Here is a 12,711-nt window from a genome sequence, read left to right as displayed (position 1 = left end):
AGTGTATGAGAGAAACAGAGGCATAAAATGGAGCATTTAGTACTCTCATTATAAATATTTTGAGTAATATTAAATGAACAAATAATAATGTTGTTACGCACACTTCATGCGTTTTAATATTTTCTAGTGCTGTGCTTCGATCCGGTCTAAATGCTCGTATGGTTAATTAGATTAAAGCACTACAAATAAGTTTGAAATCTTTTTTTTTTATAAGATTTGGATAATGAGTTAGGATGTGTTGAACCCAAGGTTTCAAGTTTTGTGTAATTATATATCTACACATGGATTTTGATGATAACAAATGAATTCAAAGAATAAATGAGTCTCAAGCTCAAGTTGTCTACACAATGGAGTCAAGCACATCAAGGAAACAAGTATGAGTAAGAAGGGAATAAGTTCACATTAAAGTGATAGAGTAATGTTGTAAATCTCTTAAAAATTCGAAATTAGGATTAAAGTTCAAAATTAATATTTTATCATAAAGTATTAAAATACATTTTCCACATGTGCATGAATATTTTTGAAAATTAAAATTGAAAATTTTGAAAGATGATTGATTGTCATCTTTCACATGTGCATACTTTGATTAAAGGGTTGAATTTTGAAAATATTAAAGATGATTGATTGTCATCTTTCACATGTGCATGTTTTATTTGAATATTTTTAAAAGTGATTGATACTTTTTTTACTTATACAAAATGTAAATGTTTTTGTTTGAAATATTTGAAAAGTAAAGTGTGCTCCTTTTTGTCATATGCAACAAGTAAAAAGATTAGGTTTGAAAAATTTGAAAAGTAAAGTGTGCTCCTTTTGTCATATGCAAAAAGTAAAAAATTAGGTTTGAAATATTTGAAAAGTAAAGTGTGCTCCTTTTGTCATATATCAAAAGTAAAAGATTAGGTTTGAAATTTTTGAAAAATGAATGATGTTGTTTTTGACAATTGAAAAAGAAAAATCTTTTATTTGAATTTTTTGAAAAAGTGAATGATGTTGTCTTTGACATGTGAATTTTTTTAAATTTGAATATGAAATCTCATTTGCCTATAAATAGATCATTTGAGAGCCTCACATTCACAACACCAAGAGCATACAACATTCATTCAAAGCTTTCATTCTCTCTTCTCTAAGTATTGAGCCTTAATTCTTGTTCATTTTGAGAGATATAGTTTGTGTTGTATTGTTCTTATTCCACTCATTGAGGAGTGTTTTCTGATAATTTACCCACTATCAGCTCTTGTATCAGTAAAAGAGTGTGTATAACCCTTGTGCGTGTAGAAAGTATTCTACACGGGGAATAGTTGAATCACCACGGGGAATAGTTGAATCACCACGTGTAAGGTGATTGTAAGTGTAGAGGGTGTTCTACACGGATCCTTTGTAGTGATGTTGTTCAAAGGTGTAATAGGTTTCTATGTCCACCTGAAAAAGATTGAATAGTGAATTTAGGAATCCTCAAAGGATAGCTTGAGGCGAGGACGTAGGCAGTGGGGCCGAACCTCGTTAATATACTGAGTTTGCTTCTCTCTTACCCTTACTCTTTATATTTATTGATATTTCGTATTTTATTTATATTTTATATTGTATATTTGATTTATAATTGTTATTTTTTTTAATACAACTCAATTCACCCCCTCTTTTGTGTTAGTCATCTGGGCAACAGGATGAAAGTTGAATAAAATATTGTTATAATATATTTTTTTCAATATTATTTTTATTTTAAAATTTGAAAATATTGAATTGTTTATTTTATTTTGTATGAAAATTTAAAAAAATTGTAATGATTCAATGAGATTATATAAAAATAATTGTGAAAACAAATAAGATCAAGTGACAGTATTATTATCTAGTGCCCTAATCAGCTCCACACTTCCATATATATTGAGATTTAAATAGATATCTCATCGAAAGAAGTAATGTATGCCGATGCTAGATTGGATATATTATAAGAAAAAAAAGTATTATATATATAAAAAGATTATATAAGATAAACTTATAAATTGATATAGTTTCATGAAATCTATTAGATTTATTTTATAATAAAAGTAATTTTATAATATAACATATTACAGTAACTCACATCAATTTATAAATTTTTTTTATATAATCTATTTATAATTAAAGTATTTTCTTATATGTATGCATGTTGTTTAGTGATCTTATAATGTGAATGATCAAAAATCGACATTGAAAAGCTTATGAATTTTCTTTTAAAAGCGTCACAAATAGAGCTGTAAATGAACCAGTCTGTTCGAAAGATCGCTCGATTAAACTCGAATCGAACTCGACTCGTGAAAAAAAAAAGTTCGTTCGTTAAAGCAGATACTCGATCGATTTGTAAATGACACATACTCGATTAAACTTGACTCGACTCGGTTAAAACTCGTTAAGGCTCGCTCGTTTATGCTCGCCTCGACTCATTTGCTTGACTCAATTAAAGGTCGTTCATATATATAAGTGTATATATATCTATCAACTTTTATACTTAAATATATAATATATAGCCTAATTACTTATACCTATTCACCTATGCATATATATTGAATATACTATATATATTATTTAGTTTATCACTTAAAGACTTATTAAGTCATTAAATTATAATTTGTACAATAGTTGATCAGTATGACTTAATAATTTCATATATGATATGTTACTATATATTATTATGTAAGGTATGTAATATGAGACACATACCATGATGCTAATATATACGTATATGTATGTATATATATATATATATATGTAACTAATTAACATTTATTCATAATAACTATAAATTATATGTTTACATAAATTAAAAATTAGTTATATGTTATAATTGTTTCTTGTATAAAATGTTTATGACATAGTTTATAGCCCATAGTTAAATATTATTAATTCTATCTAGGGTATATTTAATAAGTCTAGTTATATAAGTAATTTTCTTATATTATTAACTCATTATATATTTAAAAAATTATATTATTTATAGCCCATAGTTAAATATTATTAATTCTATCTAGGATATATTTAATAACTGATATTAGATGTTCCCACTCGATGGAATAGTACTTACTTGATGTTGGTGACTGCTATGGAATTCAAGAAAGTGTTCCCTAGATTTCAAAATAGGGATCAAAATTTTTAATGGGTGCCTACTATTGATGATTAGATGAAAGTTAAAAATATTTGTGATATTCTAGAAGTTTTCAATGAAGTGACCAACATTGTATCTGGAAGCGTCTATCCAACTTCTAATTTGTTTCTTCCTGAGGTATGGAGGATGAAAGAAGTATTGACTGCGAAGAGTATTGATAGAAATGAATATATTCAAGCAATGACAAAAAAGATGAATGAGAAATTTGAGAAATATTGGAGTGAATGCAATTTGTTAATGGCAATAGCTGCGGTATTGGATCCAAGATACAAAATGGTGTTGATAAAGTTCTGTTTTCCTTTAATTTATCTTGAATTTGAAGCTTCTCAGAATATTGATCTTGTTTTTAAAGTTTTGCATGAGTTATATGATGAGTATGTCCAAGTTCATAATTCAATAGCTATGGGGCAAACTATGCAGAAAAATATTAATGTAAGTTCTTCGAGCAGCTCTAACAATATTTTTGCACGAACTATGCCAAGTGGGCGGTCAATGTTCTAATCTTTCATTAGAAGTGTTGACACTTTTTAGCATATTAAGTCGGACTTGGATGTATATTTGGAAGAGGGTGCTTACATATGTGAGGAAGGTACTGATGCAAAGTTTGATGCTTTAGAATGGTGGAAAGTCAATAATCTCAAATATAAAATCTTGTCTAAGATGACACGTGACATATTAGCAATTCCTATAAGTACAATTGCTTCAGAGTCCACATTTAGTGCTGGTGGTAGAGTTATCGATCCATATCGAGCATCTTTGTCAACTGAAACGGTTCAAATACTACTATGTAGAGCAGATCGGGTTAGAGCATGCCATGGAATTAAGAAAGAACTAAAAGTAAGTATCATTTTCATATATATAAAAAAAAAAAACTATCACTTTCATGAACACTTTAATTATTTTCTAGAGTAGAAAGGTACATGATTATTTCTATTTTTTATTTTGTAGGAGGAGTTGGAATTGGCAGAAATTATATTGCCATAATTGAAGCTTATGGATGGATGCCATGCAATGCAATACTTGTGTATAATTCAAGCTTATGTCTGTAGGGGAGTAAAAATACTTATAAATATTTTTTGGGCATACATGCAGGGTCCTCATATTATAATTAATATTTTGAAATATAATATTATGGATGGATGCTATGCAATGCAATACTTGTATATAATTCAAGCTTGTGTATGTAGGGGAGTAAAAATATTTATAAATATTTGTTAGGCATACATGCAGGGTCCTTCCATATTATGATTAATATTTTGAAATATGATATTATGGATGGATGCTATGCAATGCAATACTTGTGTATAATTCAAGCTTGTGTATGTAGGGGAGTAAAAATACTTATAAATATTTGTTGGGCATACATGCAGGGTCCTTCCATATTATGATTAATATTTTGAAATATGATATTATGAATGGATGCTATGTAATGCAATACTTGTGTATAATTCAAGCTTGTGTATGTAGGGGAGTAAAAATACTTATAAATATTTGTTGGGCATACATGCAGGGTCCTTCCATATTATGATTAATATTTTGAAATATGATATTATGGATGGATGCTATGTAATGCAATACTTGTGTATAATTCAAGCTTGTGTATGTAGGGGAGTAAAAATACGTATAAATATTTATTGGGCATACATGCAGGGTCCTTTCATATTATAATTAATATTTTGAAATGTGATATTATGGATGGATGCTATGCAATGTAATACTTGTGTATAATTCAAGCTTGTGTATATAGGGGAGTAAAAATACTTATAAACATTTGTTGGGCATACATGCAGGGTCCTTCTATATTATGATTAATATTTTGAAATATGATATTATAGATGGATGCTATGCAATGAAATACTTGTGTATAATTCAAGCTTGTGTATGTAGGGGAGTAAAAATACTTATAAATATTTGTTGGGCATACATGCAGGGTCCTTTCATATCATGATTAATATTTTGAAATATGATATTATAGATGGATACTATGCAATGCAATACTTGTGTATAATTCAAGCTTGTGTATGTGTGGGAGTAAAAATACTTATAAATATTTGTTGGGCATACACGCAGGGTCCTTTGATATTTTGAAACATGATATTATGAACTGACTTTTATTAAAGTTATGAACATGATTGAAAGATGATAGCATGAACTGGAGTTTATCAAAATTGATTTCTACTAAAATTTGTTATTTGTCAAATCTCATTTGACATATTTGCTATGGTTAAATACTTTTGATAAAAAAAAATGCAAGGAAGTTAAAATATATGACAACTTCTATTAGTTTATGTATTTAGAATTCCGTGAGATTTCAAAATTTGATGTAGTTTAGACTTTGAAGTCTCTTTACATGTATTTTGTTTATTTGAAATAATCTTTTTAACCATTGATGCTTATAGAGGTACTATAGAATAATAATTCTAAATATTTTATTCGACATGCACTCTTATCCCTGATTTAATTGGATTTCCTATGTCAATATTTTCTCTCTTTTTTTTCTTTTTTCTAAATGCAAATAACTATTTTTCTTTTGTGGTTTTCTTTGAAGGCCCTTGTGTATATTTTTAAATTACTACCATTAGTTCGTTTATTGATTATTTAAATTGCAAATGGATACAATGAAAAAAAAATTAAGTTATCTTACATGCATTTTTTATTTCTCTAATATTTTATTTTATTAATTTATATAAATAAAAATTAAAAAAACACAATTCGAGTCGAGCCGAGTCGAACCAACTCGGCTAGAGCTCGTTTTGCTCTTGAAGATCGAGCTTGAGCTCGCTTGATCTAGAAGCTGGATTTATCGAGCTGAATTCAAATAAAAACAAATTAAAAATTTAAACTCGAGCTCAAATTTTTTTAATTGAGTTAAGCTTAACAATTCAAAACTCGACTCGATTACAACCCTAGCCACAAATGCCACTAAGTAGTACTCGATGGTCGGATCAGTCTCTCAGATTTGGTAACAATGCTTTTAAATATGAGAAATGATATTTGCAATCGTGTTGTGCAAGCGACGTGCAGTCGCTTTGAAAAAAATGAATTAATATGAGACCCACATGAAAAAAAAAAAACTAACTTTTTAATCGTGGACTCCATTCTTTTTCAAAACGATTACGCGACATCTGCAATTTCACGATTGTATGTAACATTGCTCTTTAAATATTACCCTACTTCGATGATCCTGACCCACTTTTCATGTCAGCCCAAGTAGCTGCCTCTTTCTTTTTCTTCCTCACGTTTCACGAGAAAGTTAACCATGCTGCAGGGACATTAATATATCAAAGTTGGCCTACTTTGTCGTGGCTAGAATTCGATCAATATAAATGCGATCCTGACTTGGAATCTTTGGAGCTAGGCGGCTGTGTTGGGGTCCTCGGTCTAGACCCAAAACACCAAGTCCTCCACGCCAATAGTGGTCTTGTGATGACCGAACCTTGGTTCCTCTCTTGCTTGGCTCACGTGCAAAGGTGGTCAATATGACCACTTGGGGATGGTGGGGTTAAGTGTTTAGGCTAAGATGGGTGTATGGAGTGATGGAAGATGAAGAGTGATGGTGTGGTTCAAGGGTGATGGGCGCACGGCACCAGTGAGTGCTATGGTGTAGGCGCCACTTGGAAGATAGGCTTAGGGTTTGGATGATGTGTTTAGGGTTTGGAAAAGATAAGATGGGTGGCTAGGATTGAAGATGAGTGATGTGGAGGGAATGGCTAGAGCTAGCCAAAATTTGATGGAGGAGAGATTTTATGAAGTTTCCTAAAATCTTGGAAGATGATTTCCCTCAAATCTTGGAGATGACTCTCCTAAAATCTTGGGATATGATGGATGATGTGTATGGCTGGCTATGGAGTATGGAATGGGTCAACTAGGGTTCCTAAATTATAGGAACCTTGATTGGCAATTAGGGTGGGCGGCTAAGGCATGAAAGATGGAGCAATCCAATATGGAAAGTGGACTAACACTTGTGTGGGGCGATTTTGGGGCTTGGGCGGATTGAATGAGCCAAATTCAATAAGAACACATCAAGAACAATGATGAACATGCATGAACACAATGAAGAACATGCATGAACGATGAAGAACACTCAAGTGCAAAATGAAGAAAGCTCAAGAACAACGAAGAATGCTCAAGAACAATAGCAAAATACTAATGAACTTGAATGAACAAACACATAAAAAGGATAATCAATACTTGATTCACGAATTGCACAAGTAATGAATAAACCTCATAGATTGATAAACACAACTTGGATTCACGAATTGCACCAAGTTGCAAGAATAAGATAGATTGAATCACACTTATTCACGAATTGTAAAGTGTAATTCTCTCTTTGGGATTCACGAATTGCACCCAAAAAGCCTAAGTGCAAAGGCACTAGTTTGTGATCTCTCAAACAAGAGTCTTCCCTCTAGGAGTTTGTCAAAAGATTCTAAAACAAATGAATGAGGTCCTATTTATAAGAAAAACAAATTGGAAACCCCCAATAGGTCCCTAGAAAATAAATAAATAAAGTAAATTAAATAAATAAAATAAATAACAAAATAATGGTCATGGACCAAGGCTAGTCGTGGCATGCATGGCCCATGGTGAGCTAGGTGGTGTACGGTGGTCAGGTTAGCCCATGGTCAGGTGGTGCGGTCATGGCTTGCTGGGTGGTGAGCCATGGTGGTGCGTGGCATGACTGGCTGATGGTGACCCAGGGTGGTGCGGCATGGCTAGCTGATGGTGAGCCATGGTGGTGCACGGCATGGTGGGCATGGCTTGCTGAAGGTGAGCCATGGTGGTGCACGGCATGATGGGCATGGCTTGCTGAAGGTAAGCCATGATGGTGCACGGCATGGCCCAGGCTGGTGGCCTGGGCACTGAGTTTACAAGGTATGGGCTGGAGCCATGCGCTGGATGGCACGCCGCGAGGCATGCCACTAACCTGCTCTGCAAGGCACAGACTGGAGTCGTGCGCTGGATGGCGTGCCTGTGGGGGCATGCCACTGGCCTTGCTAGGTGGTGTGGGGGCACGCATGCATGCGCTCAGATGCATGCTCAAGGGCATGCGCAAGCCTGCACGCATGGTCTGCGCGCGGTCGGTAGCCTGCATGCTCGCTCGCTGCGTGTCATGGTTTGAGCCAAGGCATGCAAGCAGACTAGCCATGTGACTGTCCTGACCCTCCATGGGTCGTGCTGAGGTGTGGTCCCGGGCAAATCTCCTGGGGGTTGTGACAAGCTGGCTGTGGTACTGTGGATTAATTAATGGAGGTTCTGCTAATCAATTAATCATAAAGAAAAATCTCTTCCAGCATATTTTATATACTAATTTATATATTAATATTAATATAAAATATATATATTTAATGAATTAATATGAATTAAAGAAAAAAATAATTTTTATGAAATATAAGATATTTTACTTTATTTAAAAATGTTTTATATTTATTTTAAATAAAAAATATTATCAATGCGCGAATTAGTGTATAAAATTTATTTAAATCTAGCAAATTAAAAATGATATCAATAATTAAATCTAAATCTTTCTTTAACTTTTTTTAGATAAATGATGATTTTATTATATACTTTCAGAGTCAAATCCAGAATGGGAACCTAGACTTAATTTACACTTTGACCCAATCTCTTCCCATGCCATCAGAATGAAAATGAAAATTATCTACTGATCAAAATAAGTCTTCCTCGTTTACTACCTGCACAAGTACACAAACCCTGAGATTTGCAACCTTCCAAGTGAGCTTTTTTTCAGACAAAATCGGCTTGTTTGATTTTGGTATTTTGAACAAGTACCCTAGCTACGTACTTACTTTAAGCACCACTCTTATTATTCCAATAATTACTTCAGGATTAATTAATGGTACTAGTAAACCAGCTCATTCAAATTAAGGCCAAATCATCAGTACCTGATGATCTTAAGAAATTATTCTAAGCACTTTGTTTTTGGAGACACATACAAAAACCCTGAGATTTGCAACCTTCCAAGTGAGCATCTGGTACAAATGCACAACCTCGAACATTCTGATCATGACAAAGCTCCAATTTCATAGACATGTGCGTCCGTACATGTTGTCTTATTGCAGTAAAGCTCAACTGCTATCTACTTCTTTTTGCAAGTTATAACCACTATCTACTTTCCAAAACAATTAACTGCTATCTTCTCCACCATAAATAATACACTAACCTTCGAAAACTCCTCTCCAGGTATCCAATCCATTTCTTTATATATCATCCATTTCGCTCATATAACCCTAAAATCTCTCTCCCATCTTTTCGCTCTATTCCCTTATGGATCAGTTCTTCTCTGTCCAATCTTTCCTGATCTTCTTCTTTCTTCTTTCCATCTATATCTACCTCATCTCTAACACGTCCAAAAAGAAACCCATCCACAAAGGATTTAACGTGTATCTTATACTCGGAACGCTGCCTGAATTATTGCAGAACCGACACCGTTTTCTTGACTGGACAACTAAAACTCTCGATAAATGCCCCACAAACACTTCTGTCTTTCGGCGTCCCGGCAAGATCCAGGGCGTCATCACCTCGAACCCATCCAACGTTGAGCACATGCTCAAGACCAACTTCGAGAACTATCCCAAAGGCGACTGCATCATAACGCTTCTAGGAGATTTTCTTGGCAGAGGAATCTTCAACTCCGACGGGGAACTCTGGATGGTCCAGACGAAAACTGCTAGCTACGAATTCAACACCAAATCGCTCCGAGGAAAACGTCACCGTGGAGACCATGACGAGACTGGTTCCGATCTTATCAAAAGCCGCGGAAACAGCAAGCGTCTTGAATTTTCAGGATATTTTGGAGCGCTTCGCATTTGACAATGTCTGCAAACTGGCATTTAACGTCGACCCGGGTTGTCTTGGCGGCGATGGAACCGTCGGGGCCAAGTTCATGCGGGCTTTCGGGGACGCTGCTACGCTTAGCTCTGGGAGGTTCTTGTATGCCATCCCAATTTTGGGGAAGCTTAAAAAGTTTCTCAACATTGGATCAGAGCGAAGGCTAAGAGACGCAATCAGAACCGTCCATGAATTTGCAGATGATATTATACGGTCGAGATTGGAACAAAAGGTGGATAAAGATGCAGACCTACTCTCTCGTTTTATCGCAAATGAGGCAAACTCCCCTGAATTTCTCCGAGATATCGTCATAAGCTTCATTCTTGCGGGTCGAGACACTACCTCTTCGACTTTGAGCTGGTTCATTTGGCTCCTATCGTCGAAACCGGACGTGGAGCGAAACATATTGAAGGAGCTCGGAAAAATCCGAGCTCATGGAGGAAAAAACTGCGGCGATTCGTATACCTTTGATGAGCTCCGAGACATGCAGTATCTACATGCAGCAATCAAAGAAGCGATGAGACTGTACCCTCCCGTTCCGATCGATACTAAAGTATGTCTGAACGATGATATCATGCCGGACGGCACATTTGTGAAGAAGGGTTGGATTGTGGCATACCACACATACGCGATGGGAAGGATGGAAGGCATTTGGGAAAAGAATTGTCGTGAGTTCCTGCCGGAAAGATGGCTGGAAAATGGAGTGTGTCGGCAAGTGAGCCCGTATAAGTTTCTGGTGTTTCATGCCGGACCGAGAATATGTCTGGGAAAAGAATTAGCATACACTCAGATGAAGTCGATTGCAGCATCAATGATCGAGAGGTTTGAGATAGAAGTGGTTAATAAGGACAAGGGTGTTGCAGGTGGAGACAAAAATAGTGAACAGTGAAATATATACTGAAAGACACCGAATATACTATTGCACCGTTTGCTCTTTTGTATTATTAGGCACCTCCCCAAGCATCATGCGGCAAATTGCTGCAACGTAGTGATCTGCTCTCCTATAAATAGGAGAGCTTAAGTGTGTGGAGTGTGCAGCAGAGAAGTGCATCAGAGTGGGTGAGAGAGAGATTTCTGTAAAAATAATTTTATAGTGAAATTACAGTAGCTGTGGACGTAGGCAATTGCCGAACCACGTTAAATTTCGTCCCTCCTTTATTTAGAATCGTCTCTGTGTCAGAAAAGCTCCCAACAACTGGTTCGAGCTATCCGAAAATTCAAGTTGTTCAAAATCAATTTTTGACAACTCCACGGTGTTCCTCACATCGAGACGAATCCGTTGCCGCAAACGGAATCGAAAACGGAGGTCGGACGAGCCTACACGCGCCCCTAGAAGATCGGCGCGTGCATCTGCTGCAACACACGCTCCCCCACGCGCTCCAGAGGTTGAAGACGCGTGAAGGACACGCGCCCCCACGCGCCCTACAGAGGTTCGGCGCATGTGTAACACGCGCCTCACTCTCCCCCACGCGCACAGTCTGTAGCGCGTGTATTACACGCGCCCACGCGTTTGCCCACGCGCACTGTGCAGCGCGTGTATCTCATGCGCCAGACAGATCATAACCGTCCGTTTTTTAGATCTGTTTTTGGCTAGATCTAAGCCATTCGGAGTCCGATTTCGACGATCAAATAGTGCTTTCCAACTATTTGAATCATTCCGGACTCATCCGTACGGTCGAAATTTTGATATTCGGCATTAGTACATTGGATCTGAACCATTCATGTGTTGCAGATCATTTTGGACTAGATCACGCCAGTTGGAGTTCCATCGCGACCATCAAATAGTGCTGACAAATTATTTGGATCATTCCGGACTCGTTTCCAGCTAATTCGAGTGTTTCGGACGCAACGGTGATCTTTGTTTGTTTGAATTTGAACTCATTTGTAAAGTTATGGCTGGAGAAGAAGCTAAAGGTGTTGGTATCGAGAAATTTGACGATACAGACTTTGCCTACTGGAGAATGCAGATAGAGGATTATCTCTATGGGAAGAAACTACATCTTCCACTCCTAGGAAGAAAGCCAGATGATATGAGCAATGAAGATTGGAGTTTCCTTGATAGACAAGTGTTGGGAGTCATTCGACTAACACTGTCAAGATCAATTGCACATAATGTGGGAAAGGAAAAAACCACGGCGGATTTGATGAAAGCTCTATCGGACATGTACGAGCAGCCATTAGCCAATAACAAAGTGCATTTGATGTACAAGCTATTCTACTTGAGAATGGCAGAAGGAACTCCAGTTATTCAGCATCTGAATGAGTTCAACACCATCATCAATCAATTAGCTTCAGTGGGGATTGAATTTGATGATGAAGTACGTGCACTGATTGCTCTAGCTCAATTGCCAAAAAGCTGGGAGGCCATGAGAACAGCTGTTAGCAATTCTGATGGCAAAACAAAGATGAAGTATCAAGATATCCGGGACCATATTCTTAGTGAGGAAGTTCGCAGAAGAGATACAGGAGAAGCATCAACTTCCAGTTCTGCCTTAAACCTTGAGACGAGAGGTAGAGGAGCTAGTAGAAGTTCAAATCGGGGCAGATCGAAGTCCCGAAGAGGCAGAAGTAAATCTAGGTCCAGAAAACAAGTACAGTGCTGGAATTGTGGCAAGATTGGCCACTTCAAAAATAATTGCAAGGAAGCAAAGAAGAAGAATGAGCATGACTCTATTAATGCCACAACAGAAGAGCTCCGAGATGCCTTACTCCTTTCAGTCGACAAC

General features: G+C 36.1%; 1 pseudogene; it reads left to right on the top strand.

Moving 5' to 3' along the window:
- Positions 1-9,187: 9,187 nt before the first annotated feature.
- Positions 9,188-11,095, top strand: LOC122279811 (annotated as a pseudogene).
- Positions 11,096-12,711: the final 1,616 nt, after the last annotated feature.

The sequence above is a fragment of the Carya illinoinensis genome, chromosome 10 (assembly GCF_018687715.1).
Source record: "Carya illinoinensis cultivar Pawnee chromosome 10, C.illinoinensisPawnee_v1, whole genome shotgun sequence".
Lineage (NCBI taxonomy): Eukaryota > Viridiplantae > Streptophyta > Magnoliopsida > Fagales > Juglandaceae > Carya > Carya illinoinensis.
This window is presented reverse-complemented; position numbering and strand designations above follow the sequence as displayed.